This window comes from Stenella coeruleoalba (genome assembly GCF_951394435.1).
Source record: "Stenella coeruleoalba genome assembly, chromosome: 1".
In the NCBI taxonomy this organism is placed as follows: domain Eukaryota; kingdom Metazoa; phylum Chordata; class Mammalia; order Artiodactyla; family Delphinidae; genus Stenella; species Stenella coeruleoalba.
In genome coordinates, this window is record NC_137169.1 from 81,785,160 (window position 1) to 81,795,205 (window position 10,046).

Consider the following 10,046-nt stretch of genomic DNA (forward strand, 5'->3'; position numbering starts at 1 on the left):
GTTATACATATACATATGTTCCCATATCTCTTCCCTCTTGCGTCCCCTCCGTCCCACCCTCCCTATCCCACCCCTCCAGGCGGTCACAAAACACCGAGCTGATCTCCCTGTGCTATGCGGCTGCTTCCCACTAGCTATCTACCTTACGTTTGGTAGTGTATATATGTCCATGCCTCTCTCTTGCTTTGTCACAGCTTACCCTTCCCCCTCCCCATATCCTCAAGTCCATTCTCTAGTAGGTCTGTGTCTTTATTCCTGTCTTAGCCCTGGGTTCTTCATGACATTTCTTTTTCTTAAATTCCATATATATGTGTTAGCATACGGTATTTGTCTTTCTCTTTCTGACTTACTTCACTCGTATGACAAACTCTAGGTCTATCCACCTCATTACAAATAGCTCAATTTCGTTTCTTTTTATGGCTGAGTAATATTCCATTGTATATATGTGCCACATCTTTATCCATTCATCCAAGGATGGACACTTAGGTTGTTTCCATCTCCAGGCTATTGTAAATAGAGCTGCAATGAACACTTTGGTACATGACTCTTTTTGAATTATGGTTTTCTCAGGGTATATGCCCAGTAATGGGATTGCTGGGTCATATGGTAGTTCTATTCGTAGTTTTTTAAGGAACCTCCATACTGTTCTCCACAGTGGCTGTATCAATTTACATTCCCACCAACAGTTCAAGAGGGTTCCCTTGTCTCCACACCCTTTCCAGCATTTATTGTTTCTAGATTTTTTGATGATGGCCATTCTGACTGGTGTGAGATGATATCTTATTGTAGTTTTGATTTGCATTTCTCTAATGATTAATGATGTTGAGCATTTTTTCATGTGTTTGTTGGCAGTCTGCATATCTTCTTTGGAGAAATGTCTATTTAGGTCTTCTGCCCAGTTTTGGATTGGGTTGTTTGTTTTTTTGTTATTGAGCTGCATGAGCTTATAAATTTTGGAGATTAATCCTTTGTCAGTTGCTTCATTTGAAAATATTTTCTCTCATTCTGAGGGTTGGCTTTTGGTCTTCTTTATGGTTTCCTTTGCTGTGCAAAAGCTTTTAAGTAACATTAGGTCCCATTTGTTTATTTTTGTTTTTATTTCCATTTCTCTAGGAGGTGGGTCAAAAAGGATCTTGCTGTGATTTATGTCATAGAGTGTTCTGCCTATGTTTTCCTCGAAGAGTTTGATAGTTTCTGGCCTTACATTTAGGTCTGTAATCCATTTTGAGCTTATTTTTGTGTATGGTGTTAGGGAGTTATCTAATCTCATACTTTTACATGTTCTTGTCCAGTTTTCCCAGCACTACTTATTGAAGAGGCTGTCCTTTCTCCACTGTACATTCTTGCCTCCTTTATCAAAGATAAGGTGACCATATGTGCGTGGGTTTATCTCTTGGCTTTCTATCCTGTTCCATTGATCTATCTTTCTGTTTTTGTGCCAGTACCATACTGTCTTCATTACTGTAGCTTTGTAGTATAGTCTGAAGTCAGGGAGCCTGATTCCTCCAGCTTCGTTTTTCCTTCTCAAGATTGCTTTGGCTATTCAGGGTCTTTTGTGTTTCCATACAAATGTGAAATTTTTTGTTCTAGTTCTGTGAAAAATGCCAGTGGTAGTTTCATAGGGATTGCATTGAATCTGTAGATTGCTTTGGGTAGTAGAGTCATTTTCACAATGTTGATTCTTCCAATCCAAGAACATGGTATATCTCTCCATCTATTTGTATCATCTTTAATTTCTTTCATCAGTGTCTTATAATTTTCTGCATACAGGTCTTTTGTCTCCTTAGGTAGGTTTATTCCTAGATATTTCATTCTTTTTGTTGCAATGATAAATGGGAGTGTTTTCTTGATTTCACTTTCAGATTTTTCATCATTAGTGTATAGGAATGCCAGAGATTTCTGTGCATTAATTTTGTGTCCTGCAACTTTACCAAATTCATTGATTAGCTCTAGTAGTTTTCTGGTAGCATCTTTAGGATTCTCTATGTATAGTATCATGTCATCTGCAAACAGTGACAGCTTTACTTCTTCTTTTCTGATTTGGATTCCTTTTATTTCCTTTTCTTCTCTGATTGCTGTGGCTAAAACTTCCAAAACTATGTTGAATAAGAGTGGTGAGAGTGGGCAACCTTGTCTTGTTCCTGATCTTAGTGGAAATGCTTTCAGTTTTTCACCATTGAGGATGATATTGGCTGTGGGTTTGTCATATATGGCCTTTATTATGTTGAGGAAAGTTCCCTCTATGCCTACTTTCTGCAGGTTTTTATCATAAATCGGTGTTGAATTTTGTCAAAAGCTTTGTCTGCATCTATTGAGATGATCATATGGTTTTTCTCCTTCAATCTGTTAATATGGTGTATAACGTTGATTGATTTGCATATATTGAAGAATCCTTGCATTCCTGGAATAAACCCCACTCGATCATGGTGTATGATCCTTTTAATGTGCTATTGGATTCTGTTTGCTAGTATTTTGTTGAGGATATTTGCATCTGTGTTCATCAGTGATACTGGCCTGTAGTTTTCTTTCTTTGTGACATCCTTGTCTGGTTTTGGTATCAAGGTGATGGTGGCCTCGTAGAATGAGTTTGGGAGTGTTCCTCCCTCTGCTATATTTTGGAAGAGTTTCAGAAGGATGGGTGTTAGCTCTTCTCTAAATGTTTGATAGAATTCGCCTTTGAAGCCATCTGGTCCTGGGCTTTTGTTTGTTGGAATATTTTTAATCACAGTTTCAGTTTCAGTGCTTGTGATTGGTCTGTTCATATTTTCTGTTTCTTCCTGATTCAATCTTGGCAGGTTGTGTATTTCTAAGAATTTGTCCATTTCTTGCAGGTTGTCCATTTTACTGGCATAGAGTTGCTTGTAGTAATCTCTCATGATCTTTTGTATTTCTGCAGTGTCAGTTGTTACTTCTCCTTTTTCATTTCTAATTCTATTGATTTGAGTCTTCTCCCTTTTTTTCTTGATGAGTCTGGCTAATGGTTTATCAACTTTGTTTATCTTCTCAAAGAACCAGCTTTTAGTTTTATTGATCTTTGCTTCATTTCTTTTTCATTTATTTCTGATCTGATTTTTATGATTACTTTCTTTCTGCTAACTTTGGGGGTTTTTTGTTCTTCTTTCTCTAATTGCTTTAGGTGCAAGATTAGGTTGTTTATTCGAGATGTTTCCTGTTTCTTAAGGTAGGATTGTATTGCTATAAACTTCTCTCTTAGAACTGCTTTTGCTGCATCCCATAGGTTGTGGGTCGTCGTGTCTCCATTGTCATTTGTTTCTAGGTATTTTTTGATTTCCTCTTTGATTTCTTCAGTGATCACTTCGTTATTAAGTAGTGTATTGTTTAGCCTCCATGTGTTTGTATTTTTTACAGATCTTTTCCTGTAATTGATATCTAGTCTCATAGCGTTGTGGTCGGAAAAGATACGTGATACAATTTCAATTTTATTGAATTTACCAAGGCTTGATTTGTGACCCAAGATATGATCTATCCTGGAGAATGTTCCATGAGCACTTGAGAAAAATATGTATTCTGTTGTTTTTGGATGGAATATCCTATAAATATCAATTAAGTCCATCTTGTTTAATGTACCACTTAAAGCTTGTGTTTCCTTATTTATTTTCATTTTGGATGATCTTTCCATTGGTGAAAGTGGGGTGTTAAAGTCCTCTACTATGAATGTGTTACTGTCAATTTCCCCTTTTATGGCTGTTAGTATTTACCTTATGTACTGAGGTGCTCCTATGTTGGGTGCATAAATATTTACAATTGTTATATCTTCTTCTTGGATCAATCCCTTGATCATTATGTAGTGTCCTTTGTCTCTTCTAATCTTTATTTTAAATTCTATTTTGTCTGATATGAGAATTGCAACTCCAGCTTTCTTTTGGTTTCCATTTGCATGGAATATCTTTTTCCATTCCCTCACTTTCAGTCTGTACGTGTCCCTAGGTCTGAAGTGGGTCTCTTGTAGACAGCATATATATGGGTCTTGTTTTTGTATCCATTCAGCTGGTCTGTGTGTTTTGGTGGGAGCATTTAGTCCATTTACATTTAAGGTAATTATCAATATGTATGTTCCTACTCCCATTTTCTTAATTGTTTTGGGTTCGTTATTGTAGGTCTTTTCCTTCTCTTGTGTTTCTTGCCTAGAGAAGTTCCTTTAGCATTTGTTGTAAAGCTGGTTTGGTGGTGCTGAACTCTCTCAGCTTTTGCTTGTCTGTAAAGGTTTTAATTTCTCCATCAAATCTGAATGAAATCCTTGCTGGGTAGAGTAATCTTGGTTGCAGATTTTTCTCCTTCAACACTTTAAATATGTCCTGCCAGTCCCTTCTGGCTTGCAGAGTTTCTGCTGAAAGATCAGCTGTTAACCTTATGGGGATTCCCTTGTGTGTTATTTGTTGTTTTTCCCTTTGCTGCTTTTAATATGTTTTCTTTGTATTTAATTTTTGACAGTTTGATTAATATGTGTCTTGGCGTATTTCTCCTTGGATTTATCCTGTATGGGACTCTCTGTGCTTCCTGGACTTGATTAACTATTTCCTTTCCCATATTAGGGAACTTTTCAACTATAATCTCTTCAAATATTTTCTCAGTCCCTTTCTTTTTCTCTTCTTCTTCTGGAACCCCTATAATTCGAATGTTGGTGTGTTTAATGTTGTCCCAGAGGTCTCTGAGACTGTCCTCAGTTCTTTTCATTCATTTTTCTTTATTCTGCTCTGCAGTAGTTATTTCCATTATTTTATTTTCCAGGTCACTTATCCATTCTTCTGCCTCAGTTATTCTGGTATTGATCCCATCTAGAGTATTTTTAATTTCATTTATTGTGTTGTTCATCGTTGCTTGTTTCCTCTTTAGTTCTTCTAGGTCCTTGTTAAATGTTTCTTGCATTTTGTCTATTCTATTTCCAAGATTTTGGATCATCTTTACTATCATTATTCTGAATTCTTTTTCAGGTAGACTGCCTATTTCCTCTTCATTTGTTAGGTCTGGTGGGTTTTTATCTTGCTCCTTCATCTGCTGTGTGTTTTTCTGTCTTCTCATTTTGCTCGTCTTACTGTGTTTGGGGTCTCCTTTTTGCAGGCTGCAGGTTCGTAGTTCCTGTTGTTTTTGGTGTCTGTCCCCAGTGGCTACAGTTAGTTCATTGGGTTGTGTAGCCTTCCTGGTGGAGGGGACTAGTACCTGTGTTCTGGTGGATGAGGCTGGATCTTGTCTTTCTGGTTGGCAGGTCCACGTCTGGTGGTGTGTTTTGGGGTGTCTGTGGACTTATTATGATTTTAGGCAGCCTCTCTGCTAATGGGTGGGGTTATGTTCCTGTCTTGATAGTTGTTTGGCGTAGGGTGTCCAGCACTGTAGCTTGCTGGTCGTTGAGTGAAGCTGGGTGCTGGTGTTGAGATGGAGATCTCTGGGAGATTTTCGCCGTTTGATATTATGTGGAGCTGGGAGGTCTCTTGTGGACCAGTGTCTTGAAGTTGGCTCTCCCACCTCAGAGGCACAGCACTGACTCCTGGCTGCAGCACCAAGAGCCTTTCATCCACACGGCTCAGAATAAAAGGGAGAAAAAGTAGAAAGAATTAGTAGAAGTAGAAAGAAAGGAAGGAAGGAAGGAAAGGAGGGAGGGAGGAAGGAGGAAAGGAAGGAAGAAAGAAAGAAAATAAAGTAAAATAAAATAAAGTAAGATAAAATATAATAAAGTTATTAATAATTATTAAGAAAAAAATTAAAACAAAAAACGGATAGAACCCTCGGACAAATGGTGGAAGCAAAGCTATACAGACAAAATCTCACACAGAAGCATACACATACACACTCACAGAAAGAGGAAAAGGGGAAAAAATAATAAATCTTGCTCTCAAAGTCCACCTCCTTAATTTGGGATGATTCGTTGTCTATTCATGTATTCCACAGAGGCAGGGTACATCAAATTGATTGTGGAGCTTTAATCCGCTTCTTCTGAGGCTGCTGGGAGAGATTTCCCTTTCTCTTCTTTGTTCTCACAGTTCCCGGGGCTCAGCTTTGGATTTGGCCCCTCCTCTGCGTGTAGGTCACCGGAGGGCGTCTGTTCTCGCTCAGACAGGTCGGGGTTAAAGGAGCAGCTGCTTCGGGGACTCTGGCTCACTCAGGCCGGGAGGAGGGAGGAGCACGGAGTGCGGGGCGAGCCTGCAGCAGCAGAGGCCGGCGTGACGTTGCACCAGCCTGAGGCGCGCCGTGCGTTCTCCCGGGGAAGTTGTCCCTGGATTCTGGGACCCTGGCAGTGGCGGGCTGCAGAGGCTTCCCGGAAGGGGGTGTGGATAGTGACCTGTGCTCGCACAGAGGCTTCTTGGTGGCGGCAGCAGCAGCCTTAGCGTCTCATGCCCGTCTCTGGGGTCCGCGCTTTTAGCCGCGGCTCGCGCCTGTCTCTGGAGCTCCTTTAAGCAGCGTTCTTAATCCCCTCTCCTCGCGCAGCAGGAAACAAACAGGGAAGAAAAAGTCTCTTGCCTCTTCGGCAGGTCCAGACTTTTTCCCGGACTCCCTCCCGGCTAGCCGTGGTGCACTAACCCCCTGCACGCTGTGTTCACGCCGCCAACCCCAGTCCTCTCCCTGCGTTCCGACTGAAGCCCGAGCCTCAGCTCCCAACCCCCGCCCGCGCCAGTGGGTGAGCAGACAAGCCTCTCAGGCTGGTGAGTGCCGATCGGCACCGATCCTCTGTGCGGGAATCTTGCTGCTTTGCCCTCCGCACCCCTGTGGCTGCGCTCTCCGCGGCTCCGAAGCTTTCCCCCTTCCCCAACCCCGTCTTTGCCAGTGAAGGGGCTTCCTACTGTGTGGAAACCTTTCCTCCTTCACAGCTCCCTCTCACTGGTGCAGGTCCCGTCCCTATTCTTTTGTCTCTGTTTATTCTTTTTTCTTTTGCCCTACCCAGGTACGTGGGGAGTTTCTTGCCTTTTGGGAGGTCTGAGGTCTTCTGCCAGCGTTCAGTAGGTGTTCCGTAGGAGTTGTTCCACGTGTAGATGTATTTCTGGTGTATCTGTGTGGAGGAGGGCGATCTTCGCGTCTTACTCTTCCACCATCTTCCCCTCGTCCTCTGTTCTTGTTATTGACACAGTAGTATTATGCATTTATTAGATTATTGCTCTTCAGAAGAAATGCAAGTTTTAGGTAATCATAAGCAGTATGTTGAGTTTAAAAATAGTATGTTGTCGGGCTTCCCTGGTGGTCCAGTGGTTAAGACTCCACGCTTCCAGTGCAGGGGGCAGGGGTTCAATCCCTGGTCAGGGAACTAAGATCCTACATGCCGTGTGGTGTGGCCAAAAAGTAAATAGATAAAACAACGTAAAAATAGCATGTTGTAGAAAATCCATGATTTAAATTTTTAATTGAATTAAAAAAATTTTTTGTTACAACTTTATTTGGTGACATAGATATTTCCTCTTATCCAAACGGCCACTGGGAAGAATTATCCAATTCAGATAGGATAGGCGCCTGCCTTCCCCTGGCTTCATGTGGATTTTTTTTTTTCTTTCTTCTCTGTCCCTAACACCTTGTCCCCCTCTATTTTTCACCTTGCCCCATGGCACAGAGTTTCATGGGTAGGATTGGCCAGGGTGAAGAGAATGGCAGCGTAAATGTAAATAGCCTCCTCTCACCTACCCCCACTTGTCACAAAAGCATCACCACTGATCCTTATCCTGTTTCCACAAAATAAAAGACCTACCCTTAGCATAAGTGCTTATTTTTGCTTTTTCCTGTAAAAGATGTTAATGAAAAGAGAAAGTAGGGAATCAGGAGGTAACTTTTAATTTATGATCAATTTCTACCAGAAATCAAGGAACTTAGTAAAGCCTTAGAACAGGATCTTGGAACAAGATTCTCAACCCAGCATTATCGGCATTTTTAGCCAGTTAATTCCTTGTTGTGAGAGGCTGTCCTGTGTCTTGTGGGAAGTTTAGCAGCATCCTTGGCTTATACGTACTGGATGCCAGTAGCAACCCACTGCTCTCCACCCCATTGTAACCACTTAAAAATGTCTCCAGACATTGCCAAATGTCATCTTGGGTTGTGAAATCACCCCCTGTTGAGAACCACTTTCTCAGAACATCCAGGTTTTTATTTTTAGGATAGGGTACTAGGGGAAAGACTGAAACTGAACCTCTGTTAGAAGCAAAACATGAATGATGTCGGTTGAAAAAGACAAAAAGAAACAAGGTGATTTGGAGAGAACAGGCCCAGGATTAAAATGTATTTCCAGAAGGTCAAATCTTAAAGGTGGCTCTTAACTTCACATCTGCTGATTCCTGCATCCCCTAGGACCCTAAGTCCAGTTCTTAGAAATTTACCTCCTTGATGTTTTTCACTCAGAAATCCTAGCCACACCCAGTTTAAGGTAGATCAGGTATACTGTTTCATTACTATATATATCTTTAAACAATCATGATTTTTTAAAATGTTTTTATTGTTAACTGTACATATAAGATTTACCATTTTAACCATTTTTAAGTGTTCAGTTCAATGGCATTAAGTGCATTGTTACTGTACAACCATCACCGCTATTTTCAGAACTTTTTCATTATCCCAAACTGAAACACTGCACCCAATAAACAATAACTACCCATTCTTCTCTCCACTCAGCCCCTGGTAAGTATTCTGTTTTCTCTAGGTACCTCATATAAGTGGAGTCATACAGTGTTTGTCTTTTTGAGTCTGGCTTATTTCACTTAGCATAATGCTTTCAAAGTTCATCCATGTTGTAGCATGTATCAAAACTTCATTCCTTATTAAGGGTGAATAATATTCCATTGCATGTATATGCCATATTTTGTTTATCTATTGATCTATGAATGGGTTGCTTCCACCTTTTGGCTACTATGAATAATGCTGCTGTGAACATGGTTACGAATACCTGTTTGGTCCCTAACAAGCATGATTTTTGAGTGTACTGTATTGAGAACTGAAAGGAAAGCAGTATAATATGAATGCACATATATATAAAGACAAGTTATAACATGGTAGGGACTTCCCTGGCGGTCCAGTGCTTAAGACTTCGCCTTCCAATGCAGGGGGGTGCAGGTTCGATCCCTGGTCAGGGAGCTAAGATCCCACATGCCTTGTAGCCAAAAAACCAAAACATAAAACAGAAGCAATATTGTAACAAATTCAATAAAGACTAAAAATGGTCCACATGGAAAGCATCTTTAAAAAAAAATTTACAACATGGAAAATGTGACATGAACAAAGGGAACCAACACTTTTGTACTAGATCTTTTTTTTTTTTTTTTTAATTTTTTTTTTAACATTTTTTGCGGTACGCGGGCCTCTCACTGTTGTGGCCTCTCCCGTTGCGGAGCACAGGCTCCAGACGCGCAGGCTCAGCGGCCATGGCTCACGGGCCCAGCCGCTCCGCGGCATGTGGGATCTTCCCGGACCGGGGCACGAACCCGTGTCCCCTGCATCGGCAGGCGGACTCTCAACCACTGCGCCACCAGGGAAGCCCTGTACTAGATCTTTACGTATGTTATTTCATTTTCTCATCACCTCTGTAAGGGTAGGTAACGATAGTCCAGAGTGGCAAACTGGTAACATAGCTATACCGTTAAATATAGTAGATGTACAAGCTGCAATATTTTATTTCATTTATGAAACTTAATGTCTTATGCATAATGTGAGTGTGGAAAATAATATAGTCCGTGGTTATTTATTTTCAATTTCATCTTATCTAGTATGTTTCTTGCTTTTGTTATACTTTTATATGAATAGCACTTGTTTGTCACCAACAGGGAATTAGTAGTGGAGCTAGAAGAAGAATTGTCAGAGAAAGTTTTAGTGTGATTGAGAGGTTTTTATTGGGGATTGAGGGTGGAGGGAGAGAATCAGAAAGGATATGTCTCATGATGGAAGAAGAAACTATGCTTGCTGTTCAGGCAGCTAAGGCTTGGCTCCTCTGACTACTAGGGGAAAATATGGCAAACTCAAAATGGTCTGGTTATGCAAGTATCTTCTAATAAGTTTCTTGCTCTTATTGAACCTATAAAAAATACCATTAACTTCATATTTATGTCATTAATAAACTTCTAGGG